Here is an 18083-nt window from a genome sequence, read left to right as displayed (position 1 = left end):
TGAATGTAAAACACAAAGAAGGTTCTAACACTTTTCAAGTCCAAAAGCAGATAGGACCAAAGGATCACAGGTACTTGGCTGACTGATAGGCAGCTTTATAGCTCTTCTCAAATATTATGACATAAGAACTGAAGCCAGTTTCTGAACTGAGTTGTCCAGTGTTTGGCTTTGGGTGAGAATCTAATTATCTTAGTTCCAGAGTCAAGCCACATTAGAATGCTGGATACAGTTAGATCTTGTCGTCCACAGTGCTGGCTGCACATTAGAGTCACCTGGATTTGCCTGAATGCCATCTTTGATTAAACCATTCTTTCAGGGAGGAGTAGGCCTAGGGATGGCTGTGTTTTATGCAGGTGATTTTGACGTATAACTTGGGCTGAGAAAGACTGGATTGACTGTCTCTCCCTTTGTAACCCAGCCTTTCAAATAAATAAATAAATACATCTTTAAAAGGGGGGGGGGTTGTGGTTCAGTGGATTAAGCTGCTCTCTGTGATGCTAGAATCCCATATGAGTGACATTTTGAGTCCTGGTAGCTCTGCTTCTAATACAGCTCCCTGCTAATGCACCCAGGAAAGAAGCAGAAGATGACGTAAGTACTTGGGCCCCTGCCACCCACATGGGATACCTGGGTGGAGTTCCAGGCTCCTGGCTTCAGCCTGATCCAGCCTTGGCCATTGTGGCCATTTGGGGAGTGAACCAGTAGATGAAAGCTTGCTCTGTGTGTGTGGTGTGTATGTGTGTGTGTGTGTGTGTGTGTGTGTGTGATTTCTTTGTTACTCTGCCTTTAAAATAAATAAACTTTTAAAAATTAAAAAGACTGAATTAGAAGGAGTTTCCCAAACCTCCCCTTGACAAACCATCCTGAAATCTTTCCTGCTGTTTAAAGTATTTCTTTGGTTGAATGTCAAGGATTCCGGGATGAAAAGCTCCAAATGTATAAAACTGCCAAGCATTCTTGAAAAGCCATGCAGCACAGATGGGCACTTATTTATAGGATGACCCAATGGTGAGCCTGAGCCTCTCTTTGAGACAAGACATGGGGAAGAGGTAGACTAAGTTATCAAAACTACCATCTGAGGCTGAACAATAGCTGTATTGGGCTAAATACACATCAGTTCCCGTAAGTCAGTGTGCTGTGGCTCTTCAGTGTTGTAGCACATGTCTATCTGGCAATATGCACAGGCAGTCTTATTCTCACAGATCAGGGGACCATCGATATCATTTAGTCCAACCAAGACCCAAACTAACTCAGAGGTCCACTCTATTACTCCCTGCTTTCCAAATATGTCCCATACCCTAGAGTATCACTTGGGTTTAACCATGAACTCAACAACCTTAAGCCCCTTTCCTAATTCATCTTCCTCTAAAAACTGCTAAATCTGCTCTTTTTCCAAATAATTCTATTCATACCCTTTGCAGTGACTCATTTAAAAGAAAAACCAAGGAAGCTCATTGTACTGCAGTTTCTTTCAACAAGTTAGCTCTCTGGGTGTGTACACATAATGTAAGTGGGATTATGTTTTCGGTATGACATGCTAAGGGCTAATTGCTGGGTGTTGAGCTGTTGTACTGTAAGCTTTGGTTCAAGGTCAGCCAGCCCCAGTGGCCTGCTCCCATAGAGCCAAATCCATGAGTTCTCAGGATGCCAGCTCTCTAGAGTCTTGCTACTCACCTTTCCTGCCAATTTCAGAAATACCCAAAGCAATATGGTCCTACCCTACAGCTACAATCTACTTTTTGTCATGTAAAATAACATTCTAATGTTTCATGATTCCACCAATAATACCTATGCATTGACACATAAAATTTAAGAGCTGGACTTAGGCTAAGGCAGCTTTATGACATCAGTTAGCCATTATTGGGTAAGAAATTAGCCACAACTTAGCAACTTAGAAGAACAGTATTATCTCACAGTTTCTGTGGGTCAGGAACTCAGAAGTAGCTTAGCTGGTTGGTTCTAGCTTGGAGTCCCTCATGAAGTAACACTCAAGATATTGCTAAGACTGGAGTCTTGGAAAACCTTGACTGAGAGTGGATGGCCCACTTCTAGGGTGGCTATGTCATATTGCTAGCTAGCTAGTGAGGACTTTTCAGGAGGCGTCAGTGCTTCCCCTTGGGGACTTGCCCACCGGGCTGCTTGAGTGCTTTCGCAAAATGGCAGCCAGTTTTCCCCCGAGGAAATGATCTGAGAAAGTGCAAGATGCAAGAGAAGTCCTCTGTGGTCTAGCCTTGGAAGTCATCTTCTGTCATTCTGGGAATATGTCTTGATTATACATGGCATCCCTGTTCAGTGTTGGAGGAGCCTATACAAGGCTATGAGTACCAGGAGACAAGGATCATTTGGCTATCTTGGAGGCTAACTCCTACAATAGCCCACCCCTCTTTTATTTTCACAGAAGAGAAAACTGGGATTCAGAGAAATGAGATTTTCCCAAGATCACATAACCATGACATTTTAGTATTTGCTTTTCCTTCACCCTTACTGATCCTTACCACCCACAATTTCTTATATGTACTTAAAACACCAAATGCTGTTTGTCTTTGGGAAAGATTAGAAAGATTATTTCCAAATGTGAATCTGTTCCCTGATGCTTCTAACAGAGGAAGCCCTTGTAAGCCAGAAAACATATGGGCACAGTGCATACTCAGGGCACTGGAGAAAGGTTTTCCCTCATGTCCTTGAGTCATTAGGGAGGAGATGTTCCAAGGGGAAGCAAACCCAGAAGTGAACTGCAAAGCCACTGTTGGAGGGATAAATTGTTAGCTTTTGTACAGTGTCTGCTCGCTTCAGCTTGCTCTCAGGTGCAACGGTTTACCTGGCTCTCTGCTTTGATTTCTGAGGAGGGAAACCAGAACAGTAAGGAAAAAGCAGAGCATATCACACAAATCAAACCAACGGCAGGGAAAGCCCTCCCCAGGAGTTGGAGTGTCATTAATCCCAGATAAAAGAGAATGATGCAGCCTCAGTAACTCCTTAAAAGCACAGAACATTTTTCTGTGACAACTTGTGTTTCTGAAAACACGCAAATACACACATCCATGCCCACGTGCATATCCACACAGGTTTTTTAAGCCCAAACTCAAAACTGTGATCAACCTGATTAGTCCTTCTCTTTTTCTGGGCCCTCTTTGCAATAGCCATCTTCTGAGAAAGGAAACCACCAGCAAGAGACCTTTTGCATATTGTCTACCCCCTTTCAGTCAGTTCAGAAACCACAAGGCCTGTCATCTCTGATCAACTTAACTAGTTGAGAGACACGATGACTTTCTCCCTGCCTGACCTATTTTGTCTAATGGGGCTGGCTCCTTTGCCCTCTGCCAAGCTACCTTCTCTCTTAAGTTCCTTTTATAGCAGGGCTTTATTAATGGTTAAATTGTTGGGAGTGGATCTGTCTCCCTCACAAGGCTTACTTCCCCTGTTCAATAAACTAAGCCATGGGATCTGAGAGACTGTCCATTTCTGCTTTATTTAAGCTCAAATTCCTCCTAGCCCCCCAAAGAGCATGAACTGATGGGTAAGATCTCAGTCTGAGTCCCCTGCAAGCCCAGCAGTCTGCAGTCACTTGTTAGCTGTCTTGTATTTCCTGCCCTGAGTGGTGCTTGTGTGGCCCGTGGGAATTTTTCCCAGCCCTCCATGGAATTTGGGGATCCCCAGCGGAAATGCTTCAGGAAAGAGCTCCCCACCACATCTGCTAATAGAAAAGGGCCCCCCTTCTCAGTCTTCAGGCAAGAGCCCTTCCACATGTGCTGAGGTTTTCATGTTTGACCCCTCTCTTCACCTTCAAAGAAGGTTTACAAACTCCATCCATCTACCATTCTTGTTGCTGTCACACAGGTGACCCCACCGAACTGGAACATGAATGGCCCACAGCTGTCAGAGTGACCTGTGCACTTCACTCCTTAAAGTGTTTCTCACTTGTTTTCATTGCCAGAGCCATGCAGTCAGCAGATCTTTCAAAAATACAAAGCAAAACCAAAAAGCAAAATCCACAAAAGTGGCTCACCAGGCATTTTGTACCTTGCATTTCTGCCCACCCAGAACAGAAATATCTTGCTACAAACCTTGTGAACATCGTCCAGTTACTGGAGGTGCCATGCTGATTCTAGGCCTTTACACATGCTCAGAATATTTTTAATCATCTTTCTCTACTCCAGTACCTGTTAGCTGGCTAACCCCTATCCATCAGTCAGGTCTCAGTTTAAATACTATTTCTGCAAAGCCTTTCTATAGCCCCTTAAATTCGATAAGGCACCCATGGCATTCTGTGTTTGTCTCATCATAGCAGCACCCCTCACAATGGAGGAGTGGGTTGCTATCACTCACATATTATTGTATGACTTTCCTTCTAAGATGTTAGGTGCCATGAAGGGGAATGTATCCACAGTGCCTAAGACATTTCCTGCCATTGGTGACTCAATCAGACATGCATTCATTCTGGCTTCCACCTTTAAGACCAGTTAAGCACATTGAAGCCCAGAGTCATATCCAAAAAGAAACAAATAGATATCCAAAACTAGAATGCAAATCTTCATGTAAAAATGATTTACATTGTAAAACATGCAGGAAAACTCCTTAAAAGCCAGGGAGTCCTTCGTCCTAGAGACTTCCTACCACAGATCCCTCTCCTTCCTTTGTAAGATACCCAGTTTTCCACGTGTCACTCCCCCTCTTCGTGGAGGAACGACACAGGACCCTGCGCTGTTCTTTCATCTGCTCGGCCCTCCCCGGGTTTGCTGCTGGTTCTTCCCGGGTTGGCTACTATCCCTTCCACCTCCGTGGAAGGGCAGTTCCCCCTGGCCACATTCCCCACTTCCGCAGGGGAGCGGCACACCGCCGGCCGGCTCTTCTCGGGGGCTGCACAGGTGTTCCTTCAGCTAGATGTTCCCCTTAGATGTTCCTCATAGATGTTCCTGGTGCATGCCGTCTCTCTCCTCCTTTATAGTCCTCCTCCGCCAATCCTAACTCGGCTGCCCACACGCCGAGTACGCTGCTCTCCTCCAATCAGGAGCAAGTCCTACAGTTTATTAGCTGAACTGGAGGCAGCTGTGTGGAAGCTGTTTACTTCTCTCCCAGCGCCATATTGTGGGAGAGCAGATGCATAGAATAAGTCTTAATTCCAGTAACTCAGTCCAGTCCGGGCTGCTCCCCACAGATCCCCCTTTCTTTTTATTTTTGGCGTTGATACGCGCCTGTCTTCGGTGTCCCGCGGCACACACTCTGCTCTACTTGCTAGAGATGCCACAGGCTCTTACAAGTCCTATCAATCAGGCAAACCGAATCCGGGTCCTCTCTTCGCCATGTTGTGAGGAGGTTTTTAGGAGCTGATGCGTGCCTGTGTTCGGTGCCCTGCAGCGCATGCTCTGGTCGAGCCTGCAGGGGCTTACAAGCCCTATCAGGCAAACCGAATCCAAGCCTTCTCATTGCCTTTTTGTGGGGAGGCCTTACTGATGTTAATTCGTGCCTGTCTTCGGTGACCTGCGGCACATAAGCTGCTAGCCGCCCAGGTGCTCATCGCCTCACTAATCGGGCAGACCGAATCCAAGCCTTCTAATTGTTGTATTGTAGGGAGGCCTTTCTATTTCTCTATTTCTCTATCTCCGGGCATTCCTATTTCTCCCATTTTACTTCTGTCTGCCAACATTCCCATTTCTCTCACTCCACTTCCAAACTTCTGTTTCTCTTATCCCCGCAGCTTCCCGCTGCCCGCCCCGAGGCTACTTCTCGGCGGCTTCCCGGCTGAGCCGCTTCAGCCCGCGCCTCTCTCATCTGCGCAGCTTCCCGGCTTTGCGCGGCTTGGCTTCGCGCGCTCCGCGGTCTCCACGCCCTTCGCGTCTGCACCACGGCCTCACGCCAGCCCCGTTCCCTATCTATTCACGCCCCGTGCTCTCTCTGCACGCGGCGGCTTCCGCAAGTAACACAGCGTAGCTTACGTGTCCGCCACTAGCATTCAATCTAAGTTCCCCGGGCTAGCCTGGCGAATTCAACCCAGCATACGTCTCCGCCCCACGGTTTGGCTTCCCGTCCTTTGCTCCCCGGGCTAATCAGACGGATCCCAATCTGGCTTACGTTTCAGCTTCTGGTTTCAACCTTTCGCCCCCTATTCCCGGGCTAACTTGAGAATCCCAAAGTGGCTTTCGTGTCCGCCTTGGCCTGCCCCCCGCGGCTTCAATTTCCCTAACATTTTTCTCTACCCGGTATGTTTCCCCAAGCTTTCTTCCAACAATACTCCTCCCTCATTTCTCCTGGCCTCTCCCCACAGTCTGCATCCGAGTCTGTTTGTTCTAGCTTTCACTTTCGCTTTCGACCTTAGAGATTTCTCCCAGCTTCCCCCCGTAGTCCGTATCTGAGTCTATGCCTAGGCTTTCAACAGCTTCCTCCGGCACCTCTTTCGTCCGGCTTTTCCCTAGGCTGTTTGCTAGTCTCTCAGGTATTTTCCGCTTCTTCCCGTTTCTTTCCTCCTAAGTTTGCTAATCCGTCCTAGGTTTCCTATCCGAGCTAGGTTTCCTATCCGAGTCATTTCTTCCCTCCTAAGTTTCCTTATCCGAGTCACGGCACCATTATGTCGCTCCCCCTCTTCGTGGAGGAACGACACAGGACCCTGCGCTGTTCTTTCGTCTGCTCGGCCCTCCCCGGGTTTGCTGCTGGTTCTTCCCGGGTTGGCTACTATCCCTTCCACCTCCGTGGAAGGGCAGTTCCCCCTGGCCACATTCCCCACTTCCGCAGGGGAGCGGCACACCGCTGGCTGGCTCTTCTCGGGGGCTGCACAGGTGTTCCTTCAGCTAGATGTTCCCCTTAGATGTTCCTCATAGATGTTCCTGGTGCATGCCGTCTCTCTCCTCCTTTATAGTCCTCCTCCGCCAATCCTAACTCGGCTGCCCACACGCCGAGTACGCTGCTCTCCTCCAATCAGGAGCAAGTCCTACAGTTTATTAGCTGAACTGGAGGCAGCTGTGTGGAAGCTGTTTACTTCTCTCCCAGCGCCATATTGTGGGAGAGCAGATGCATAGAATAAGTCTTAATTCCAGTAACTCAGTCCAGTCCGGGCTGCTCCCCACACCACGGAGCTCTAAGCCCCTCTCTCTCCCTCCAATTTAGACTCAATCCACTCCTTCCAGTTCTTTTCTCCAGCCATTTATATCTGCCTCAGTCACCAGCAGCACAAAGAGCTCGAAGCCCCAACACCGAGAACTGAATCTTGCTTGGAAGACAGAGGAGAAAGGGATCTAGTGGTTTATGAGCTTTTTGTGGGTTTTGTCTCAGAATAATAGTGATGGTACATGTGTGTTGACTATATGGGAGGCACTCTACTTTGATCTATTATCCTCACAACCATTCTGTGAGCCTGGCACTATTATTTTCCTTTCCATCACTGCAACCCTGGGACTCACTTTGTCAGGTAACTTGCCCAGGGTGGCACAGAGAGGAAGCAGGAGAGCAGGGATTTGAAGGCAGAGGCTGATGCAAAATGTCTCTGCGGCAGGCAATCTGGAAACATGAGCTGAATGCAGAGACAGGGTCCCACCTGGGAGCCAGCTTGGAGGCTGGCAAGGTGAAGGGTGTTAAAACAATTTGTCTGATAAACTGATTGCAAGCACATGTCAAAGCTTTATTTCAGAGTTGCTTAAAGAGGTTTCAAAAATCCAGTTCATAACTCGGAATAGGAAAAACTGGTTAGATATAAGTGAGCATTAAATTCTGTTATAAAGTGAATGTAGTGAGGCCAGTTTCCCAGAAGGGGCTCCTAATCTCATTAAAGTTGATCAGAAAATCATTCATAGGTTTCATCAACAGCATTCCCCAGAAGCAAATACAACACCAGAGCACAAAGCCCTACTCCGGTACAGGTTCGGGGTCACCTTCTTTCACCAGGAACTGTTCTCCCTAGTCTGGGTTTCTTTGTCTCAGCACCACTGACATTTGGCCCAGGCAACTCTATTGTGGGAGCTGTCCTTGTAGGATGGTTAGCAGCATCTCTAGCTACTACCCACTAGATGCTAACTAGTACCTTCCTCCTCCTGGCTGTGATAGACAAAAGTGTGTCTGTATATTGCCAAAAATATACCCGTAGGCACAATACTCTCCCCCATGGAGAACCACTGCTCTGGACCCTTAATTCTCAAAGAGTGGTCCATGGCACAACAGTATCCCTTGGGAGGGTGTTAGCTCTGCAGGGTCTCAGGCTCCAACTCCGATTTCCTGAGTCAGGCTCTGCAGTTTAAAAAGATCTCCAGGGCATGTGGACACTGGCATCTGCAGAGTTCTTCTATGCCAGTGGTCCTTATCCTTGGCTGCTGCTACGGTTTGAATGTGCTCTCAAAAACTCCATGGTAAACCTAACTGCCATGGCGCAGTGGTATGAGGTGGGAGCTTTAAGAAGTGATTAGGTCATGGGGGCACAGCACAAAGACATGCTTTCCTAATGACTCGGTTCGGCAGTTGCATCTGTGTCTTATGTGCTCAACGTGCCCTTTCCTGTGTTATAGCACAGCACGAAGAACCTCCCCAGATGCTGGCAACATGCTCTTGAACTTCCCAGCCTCCAGCACTGTGAGCCAAATAAACTTCCATTGTTTTTAAATAACACAGTGCATGACACTGTAATGGTCTAAGCAGCTACACATCAGAACACCTGAGAAGCTTTGAAAAGCATGGATGCACCTCCCCTACTAGCAGACTCTGATGTAATTGGTCTGGGGCAGGCTGGGCTTTGAAACAAAACAACAATGAAAACCAAGCTTCCCAGGTGATTCTAATGTACAGCCAAGTGTGAGCTCCTGTCCTGAGTGGTTTTAAAGGAAATAGTCCCTCCCACCTTAACTCTGGGAGTGATTTACCACAGCCTATAAACAAGATCCCATATCTCCGAAGTGATGCTTTTTTCCTTTCCCTGAGCGTCCTTCTTTTTTGAGCTCTTATTGCTTTTAATATTATAAAATTAAAGTCCTTTGATGATGGCTTCAAAAGGTAGGATTTGGCTATAACTAGCTTTTTAAATGATGCTTGGAATGGTTTGGGGAAAAAATGAAGTCATTTACTTAAGCTTCCCCAGATACCTTTTGAAAGAAGAGCCATCAAAATCATTCTTCAAAACTCTGATAATTAAAAAAAATTCTGTAAAGTACTTGACAAAAGTAACAAACATTAGAGCAAATTCAAGGAAATTGTTTTGTATGAAATGTTTAATTATATAAAGAGCTCATGTAAATTGGGAAGCAAAACACTAACACCTTCATAGATAAACAGATGAATGAAATGAACTCACAGTTCACAACAAACGGATGTATAATTAATAGAGAAGCATGAGAAATTTGCAGCCTCACCCGATTTTAAAGTGATGTTCAAAAAGACAAAGAGTTACCAATTTTCCTTTTAGAAAACTCACAATGATGACTGGCAAAATGCCCATTAAACAATACATAGTCGTTCTCTCAAAAAATATTGCATGTCCACTGTGTAGTAGGCATTACACTAGCCTAGAGGATGAGGGTGAGGGTTAATAAATGGAGCAAGTCCCAGTCATTGTGAATTTATGGCTCTTCCAACCCAGTTATGCTTCAATGGAAGTCCATCCTTAAGAAAATGCTCATGTGGAAAAAGCTTTGTTCATTTAGGATAGCAAAACTGATGAATAATGGAAGTGTCCAATAATAGGATTCCAATTAAACAAACTCTGCTTTTTCTTTGTGAGTGACCTGCCTCATTCTCACACAGTAGCTCCAACACACCCCTCCCCACCCCACCCCACCCCACCCTGGCTCCTCCAGCAGTTCACAGCAGCCTTTAATCATCTTCCTGTCCAGAGCCAGCTCAGCCCCATCCTAATTTTTGTGTTCAGTCTTGTTTTGCTTAGAGTGAGGAGAGGGATTAGGGTAGGGCCCCTATGATTTCTAGAAGTTTTTGTAATAGAATTTGATTGGATGACCCTTTCCTTTAAAATGATATTTTTATTTATTTAAAAAAATTTATTTGAAAGGAAGAGTTAGAAAGTGAGGGAATGCTACATAGAGATCTTCCATCTTCTGGTTCGCTTGCCAAATGGCCAGGCTGAAGCCAGGAGTCAAGAGCTTCATCAGGGTCTCCCACATGGGTGCAGGGGTCCAAGTACTTGAACCATCTTCTGCTGCTTTCCCACGAGTATTAGCTGGGATCTGGATGGGAATCAAACCGGCACCCATATGGAATGCCAGCACTGCAGGCGGCAGCTTAACCTGCTATGCCACAGCGCCGGCCCCTTATACAAGTTTTGAAAAAGAGTTCAGTACAGGGAAAAAGCTTCAGACAGGCTTTTAATTCTGAATCAGCTATTAAATAACTGTGTGATCTTGTTCAAGTGACTCAACCCCTCTGGTTTTCATTTTCTAATTTTTTTTTTGACAGGCAGAGTGGACAGAGAGAGAGACAAAGGTCTTCCTTTGCCGTTGGTTCACCCTCCAATGGCCGCCGTGGCCGGCGCACCGCGCTGATCCGAAGGCAGGAGCCAGGTGCTTCTCCTGGTCTCCCATGGGGTGCAGGGCCCAAGTACTTCGGCCATCCTCCACTGCACTCCCTGGCCACAGCAGAGAGCTGGCCTGGAAGAGGGGCAACCGGGACAGAATCCGGCGCCCCGACCAGGACTAGAACCCGGTGTGCCGGCGCCGCAAGGCGGAGGATTAGCCTAGTGAGCCGCGGCGCCGGCCTTCATTTTCTAATTTCTAAGATGAGGACCAATACTCAAGTCCTAGGTCCATTCATCCTTGAAAATAGTTTATTTTACCGTACTGTAAAGCTTTAGAGTTATATCTTTGTCTGATGGTCATAGTTTTGATTTGAATACTAAGTTTTAGAGTGATTCATTTTAATTGTTACTGTGAAAACAAAATCAACCATCTTTAAGGTGATTTCTCTGACAGTATGCTTTCCTGGAATGCATTATTGGAAGAAAGCAGGGAGGCCTATATTTGTTTCATCTGTTCTATTAACTATATATCAGGAAATTGATTTTTCTAGAACTCTTGGCTGCCACAAACCATTGCTGTACAGTTTTAGGGTATTTCTGATGTAAGCATCATTGTCTGAAGGCCTTGAATGCTAAGACATGAACAACAGTTGTAGTGTGCACTATCTTTCCCACCATGTGGGCACGATGGTTATACATGACAAGGTGCGAATGTGCTTTGCAAACTCTAGAGGATTCCACAAGTGCAGGGATTCTGTCTTATTTCTGAAACCCTCTAACAAAGTCTGAAGCTTTAAGCAGTTTGTTGTGGGAGCATGGCTGGCCATTGCATATGGAACATGCATGAGACACTGCCTTTCTCTAGGCCACTTCTCAGTGTCACTGTGTTTATGGCTCTATGAGTTAGCACCACGTAGGAGGAAGTACTCATTGCACTGCTCATGAGTGTCTGGTTAAAGGACCAAATGCAGACAAGTGTTGAGTGGACTCCATTTCCCACATGATGTATGTGGGGCCATGGCGACTATGAGCAACACAGCTAAAAATGGGTCATGGCAAGGCGTAAACATCACATGCTTCTCAGCCTGGACTTAGGGTGACTTAGGGAGACATTTGGTGTATCATTCCTGTACTGGCCAAGCTATGCCTTTCCTAAATGGAAACTAGAGGTTGGGCTCCTGTATCTTTTTTGGATTTGGGTATAAAAGGTATGTGGGGTAACCTACAAGCAGCTTTCTGGCAGAGTGCCTCAGCTTCCCCATCATTCTTACAAATGGTCCCCACAGCAGAACAGAATACAGGAGAATATCTGACAGCTTTCTCCTAGGCAGTGAAGCAGTGTGGCCCTGGAGACCGCCCAGCACACTTGCATTCCAACACCCCGACAAACAAGTGTCACGGGCACTTTATAGCATGGGCAATTTTAGCTCTGGATCTATTCCCATTGTTTCCCATTGCCAAATCTGAGTGCTGATACAGAGCAGGAAGCCTAGGTCTCTGGGTTCCTGAAGTTTGGTGTTCTGGTATCACACAGGCATTGGGAGCACATACCGAGTCTCACAAGGCCAAAGACGGAGACTCTGGACCTCTGAGAACCTGGTTCTCTGGAAAGAACTGCCTCTGATCTCATCCATCAGCACACTCCTATGTCCAGGCTTCCTAAACCCTCTTGAATTCTATAGGAACCTAAAGGGGGGAGAGGGAGCTGGGAGCACAGAGTGATCTGCAGGAAACCAACTGCAATGGTTCTTCTCTTCTGCTGCTACCTCTTGCCTGGCTCCTCCAAGGTTCACTTTGTAGATTAAATGAGTTAACTGTGTGAAGTCAGTGGTGGAACACATAATAGGTGCTCAAAATTGGCCCCTTCACCATCACCATCAGCTTGTTCTCTACTCCCATATGAAGCACAGGCTGATGGCACTGACCCCCCATCCTCTCCAACCAGTGTTTTCCAGGCTTTCTTTGGCTCTCAAGCACAGTAGGTGAAGGAAAAAATGTGCAGTTTCCCTAGGGCTCATAAAGAATTCCATGCATTTATTTTTCTAAATAATGCAGTCATTGTGCAGTGGCCATGATGGTCTGGGCAACTTGGATGAGGATTTCTCTATGTTCATAAAACCATCTCAGTCAGAGAGGTCACAAACCAGAAGCAGCAATGAGGGGATTCCTGGGGCTTTTCAACAGTTACTGAAGGGCTGTTGGTCAAGGCAAATGTGTCATCCTGTATTTCTCAGTGAAGCCATAATTTCACCTATCTGAGACAGATATATGGTGATCAGAGTCTGTCTTATAAATGGTACCTATTTCTGGGTTGCAGATGGCATTTCCCAGTATGGAAACTTCCTGGAGAGAAGTCCTACCTCATAGAACATGCTTCAGTGACAATGTGCTATGGATCATCACCCCTTCCATGCTGCCCAGAGAAGCCCAAGAATGTCTTGGCTTCAAGGGAATCTTGTCATGGGCCTCTTGCTTAGTTGAAGAGATTGGCTCTATGTCACCCACCACAGTGACCACAGCAGTAAAGCAGTTGGAGCATACTCCACCTATGATGGGGCTATGGCTGGGGCCAAGGGCAGAACTGACAACACAGTGGGGACACAGCACATTGAATCAACAATCGTGCTTTACTGTGTCTATGGCATCTTGCTGGATCCTGGTCTCTCACATTGAAGAATATGGGGTTGGCTGTAACTCCATTTCTTCTGGTCTCATTTCTCCAGTGGTCCAACTCATGAATCCCTGAGCCCCTGCAGTAAATCAGGTGTCATAACAGGCATGGGGATGTAAAAATGATTAGGGTATGTTCAAAGCCTTCAGATCACAGTCTAATGGCAGGAGAGCTACAATAGGAAACACGTGAGGGCAGTGAGATGCTGCATGAAAGCAAATGATTACAATTCAGGATGTCCCACGGAAAGTCATGGGGTAGGGAGATTTTAGTCAACAGTTGTAAGCAAAGAGGGAGAGACCTGAAGGTTCTTCTCAGGTTACATGATGCAGGAAGTGATCAGGTGAACTCAGAATGCAGGTGCATAAAGGAGAACGGTCAGAGACAGGACTGGCCCTTTTTTTGTCAGGTTGAAATTGTGAAATCACTGGCCAACAATATATGTCTTAGCCAGAAACTCTGGGGTGGGAAGGAGGCAGGGTCTTACTTCCTTTTGGTGACAGGCATGGACCTAAAATTGATAATTTCTAACAAGAGGAAACAACCTAAATGTTCACTGACAGGTTAAACAAAACGTGTTGTGTGTATGTATAATGGAAGTCAGCCTTGAAAACAAAGGAAATCCTGCACTATGGGACAACATGGATTAACCTTAAGGACATTATGCAAAGTGAGACAATAGTCACAGAATGACTAATTCTGCTTGATTCCAGTCATACGAGGTAGCTAAAATAGTTAAACTCATAGATTCAGAGTGGGATGGTGGTTGCCAGGAGTTGGGGCAAGGGGGAAGTGGAAAGTTATAAATTAGCGGGCAGAAAGTTTCCTCCAAGCAAGATGAATACACTCTAGAGATCTGTTGTACAACATTATGCCTACATACATATACTTAAAAATGTGTTAAGAGGGTAGATTTCATGTTGTGTTCTTATCATATTAGGGATTCACAAGGATTTGGCTCCCAAAGCTCATGAAGATATTTAAATCCCAAAGTCTTAAGTTAACAGTTAATGGCTTAATGCTAACGGCTGATGGATTGGGGCGGAGGCTTGATCTAATTATATAGTCTAAAGTTACAGCCTTTGGGAATTGATTGGATTGGGTTAGATTGCTAGAGGGGGCCCCATGATTAAATCACAATGACTTTATAAAGAGAGACACATGGACACAGAGGAAGAGCCTGTTTCCTGTGTCTGGTTTTTTCATGGTTTGCCATATGATCATTCCTCTGCACACACTCCAGCAGACAGACTGTTAAGCCCCCTAGTCTTGGACTGTCAGCCTCCCAACTGTAAGCCAAAATATTCCTTCTTCCCTCCTAAGTTGCTCCTCTCACGTAGTTTCCATAAAGGAATGAGAAATTGAGCTATACACTACAATAAAATGGAATTCCAGAGAAATATGAGAGCCTATGTTGACTGCTATTGATAATGTTTTCAGTTTTTCAATCATTAATGCCTGCCTTCCCTTCTCTCCGATTCAAGAACCATCTGAATCTTCCCTGTTAGTACAGTGGAAGGAGTTCCTGAGTCAGCACACCTGAATTAAAAATCCCAGCTTCTCCATTTACCAGCTATGAGAATTTGAGCTAGTCATATTCCTTTTTTGGACTTCTATGCATTTCATCTCAACAATGAGTACAACCCAGCCTGAATCAAACATTATAAACTTCAATGACACAGTGGGCCTAGTGATCTCTAAAGAAATATACAGGAAAACAAAGCTTTCCAAAAGATCTCTGCTGTAGGTCCCTCCTCAAGGCTCAGTGGCCAGAACTGGGTTGGTAGATTGGCAAAGAGTATTTTGCTCAGCAGCCTTTGTAGTAGAGAAAATTAAGAGTGTGGAAAGTGTCAAACCACAGTTCCTGTCCCCAGTTGGATGAGGATCCTTAATTGTAGTTTTCTTTGTCCAGCCGTTGGTAAGAACAAAAGCTGAACATTCCATCTTATAGAGAAGATCAGAAGTCAAACAGTAATGACACCCCAGACTGATGGAAAACAAATATGTGAATAATGATCATGGGTCTTTCCAATACAAGAACTTCAAAACGAAATGGAAATAATATCGACTAGCTACTGCTGCTTACCAAGCCACCCCCAAATACAATGCTTAAGACAAAACCATGTTTTATTGTAGCTCATACATTTTACGCTCAGCTTATCTTGGTTGAAGCACGTCAGCTGGGAGCTCTGCTCTAAATAGGGCCTGACAGAGCATTTGAGCTGGGGTGGCTCTGCGACACATGCTTCTCATCCTTTTTTGTGGAAACAGAAGACTAGTCAGGGCATAGGTGTGTTATGGAAATGGCAGAGGTATACGAGAGTAGGCAAACAGATGTCATACTGCTGTGTGGTGGCCCTTAGCTAGTCTTAGCCCTTGGCTAGTCCAGGCTCTTGGCTAAACATGAGAAGGAATTCAAGGATTAGACATAAGGAAAGGTAGGCAGAAAAGCAAGCTTGATTTAATGCAAAAGTGTACACTCAGGAATGGGTGTGGGCAAGAGAGTGAGACAGCCAGAGAGAGAGCGCATGCACCCTTGCACTTCATAGTGTTCGGGGCCATCTTTCTATACAATCTGGGGGCAGTGGGAGTGGTGTCTATGGTGAGGCCTAATTAAATATTCAAAAAGGGCAGAGTTGGGGTGAGGCAGAGTACCACCCATTTCCTTGCCCTTTTTTTGAAATCTCAAGTGTCATGACATCAGGTACATGATGGGAATGGGAGTGGCAGCCATGATAATTTTATTATGATGACATTATGATGAACTAAGTTATAAAGGGTTGCAGTCAGCAGCTGTATTTGATTTGTTTATGCCAGTGCTGGTTCTTAAGCAGCAAATCCCTATCACCTGTGATCTCCACGGCACGGGGTAGTTGGTGCACATGGAGCTCAGGTGCTGGGAATCCTCAGCTCCCCTTTGCTAGATACCTCTTGCCTATGTCAGTATTTCTTGCCGCATTCTGTTGACCAAAGCAAGTCATGTGGATAACCTCGGGCTGGAGGAACTATACCCTACTCGCAATGGAAGGAAAGTGCAAAGTTACACGGCAATGGAAATAGCTATAGGGAGGAGTGAAGAATGGAAGTCATGAATCTAAGTTTACCTCAAGCACCAAATATTTTACAAGTCATAACCGCAAGATCAGCATTACACTCTAATTCCCCAGAGGGAAGCTATCCTAATTCAGTCTGGGATTACTTAAATCACTAGAGCCAAAGCTGACAGTCACACCATCTACTCATAGTTTGCTTGACATTCATGGAATTGAGAGATGACACTTCCAAGTGGAAACAGGGTCTTCAATTTTGAATTGTATGTATCATACTTAGCCCTAAAAATATCTCATGGAAAGTAAACTGACGATGAACCTGAAGTACATTATACTGAGTAGAATAAACCAGAAACAAAGACAAATACTACATAATCTCATTCATATTGTGGAGTCTACAAAGGTTGAACTCACAGAAGCCTAGAGAAGAATGTTGGTTGCCAGGGGCCAGTGGCAGGGGAATACAGAGATGTTGGTCAAAGAGTACAAAATTTTAACTAGGAGGATTATGTTTTGGAGATCTATTGCAAAGCATGGCAAGTAGTTAATAATGATGTATACTTGAAAATTACTAAGAGTTTAGGTCTTAAATATTCTTACCACAAAAAATTAAATCTGACAGGTAATGGATGTGCTACTTTGCTTGCTTTAATCATTTCATGTATGCGTATTTCAAAACATGTTTTACACCATAAATACGTATAATTTGTTAATCATACCTTAATAAAGTTGAGGGAAAAATACTAATGGTTCTTTTGGATTTCTTTTTCAGGCTTGATGTGAAGAATTAAAGAGAAAAAATGGATTCAAATGAATATAGCTCACTAAAAAATTTTATATATTTGTATGAAGATCATGAGCCCCTGGAATGCCGAAGACTAGCAGAAATGGCCCGTTTTTACATTTGTATCTCTTCCTTTTAGTTGGCTGCATTTCTCATTTTAATTTATCTTCATTTTTGGTACCTTGCAGAGCAAGTCAGCAATGAGTTCACCACCTGGAGGGTGTAGGCTTGAGGAACGTGATTTCATGGAAGGGATTTGGCAATGTGCATAACCATCATTTTGATGAAAAGTTCTCTAAGCTACTTCCCACAGTATTTTGGTCAATATTTGGATTGCATTTTGGTTCTTCACCTATTAGATCATGTCAATAAACTTTTTATGAGTTCAAATAAATATTTGAGTAAATTTAAAATGTGCATCTAAGCTAAATTAATTTTTATACCTTCAGATAGCTACATATTATCTAAATGGAGAGAAAAGAGCCAGCTCTCACCTTGCCTTAGTGGGGACTTACTGAGTTACTGGGTACCATGGGTAAAGCTATAGTTGACAGGTCATTGCATGTGGAGTTAATTATTGCCTGAGGAATTAGGTATTGTGGATATTCCTCCTCCAAGGATGACATTTATGGTGAGTGCATTTCACTTCCACAGAGGCTCAGAAACTCCCCCTGTCCAGGTGGAATAGAATTCACTATGAGGCACAATAAAGTAGAGGCAGAGCGATCAGAACAAAAGACAGGGACAGAGGGACCGGCGCTGTGGCATAGCAGGTTAAGCCACTGCCTGCAGCGATAGCATCCCATATGGGTGCTGGTTCAAGTCCTGGCTGCTCCACTTCTGATCCAGCTCCCTGCTAATGTGCCTAGGAAAGCAGTAGAAGATGGCCTGAATCCCTGGGCCCCTGTACTCATGTGGGAGACCTGGATGAAGCTCCTGGCTCCGGCCTGGCCCAGTTCCAGCCATTGTGGCCATTTGGGGAGTGAACCAGTGGATGGAATATTTCTCCATCTCTCCTACTACCTCTGTAATTCTGACTTTCAGATAAATACATAAATAAGTCTTTTTTTAAAAAAGAGAGGACAGAGCACACATTAACTGTGCAAAGAACAGTGAAACATGTCTCCTGCTAAGATGCAG

The 18083-nt window shown here is 45.1% G+C and overlaps 1 protein-coding gene across 1 annotated transcript in view; it reads left to right on the top strand.

Moving 5' to 3' along the window:
* The window catches only part of SMPX (small muscle protein X-linked), a 60571-nt gene extending 43215 nt beyond the window's left edge, over window positions 1-17356 (top strand). The window contains exon 5 of the mRNA XM_008272443.5: window positions 16932-17356. The gene's annotated coding sequence lies outside the window, so the exon portion shown is untranslated. The remainder of the gene's footprint in view (window positions 1-16931) is intronic.
* The last annotated feature ends 727 nt before the right edge of the window (window positions 17357-18083 follow it).

The sequence above is a fragment of the Oryctolagus cuniculus genome, chromosome X (assembly GCF_051225735.1).
Source record: "Oryctolagus cuniculus isolate XC-2025 breed Fujian yellow rabbit chromosome X, ASM5122573v1, whole genome shotgun sequence".
In the NCBI taxonomy this organism is placed as follows: domain Eukaryota; kingdom Metazoa; phylum Chordata; class Mammalia; order Lagomorpha; family Leporidae; genus Oryctolagus; species Oryctolagus cuniculus.
Note: the sequence above shows the minus strand (reverse complement) of the source record. Positions and strands in the feature narration are given on the sequence as shown.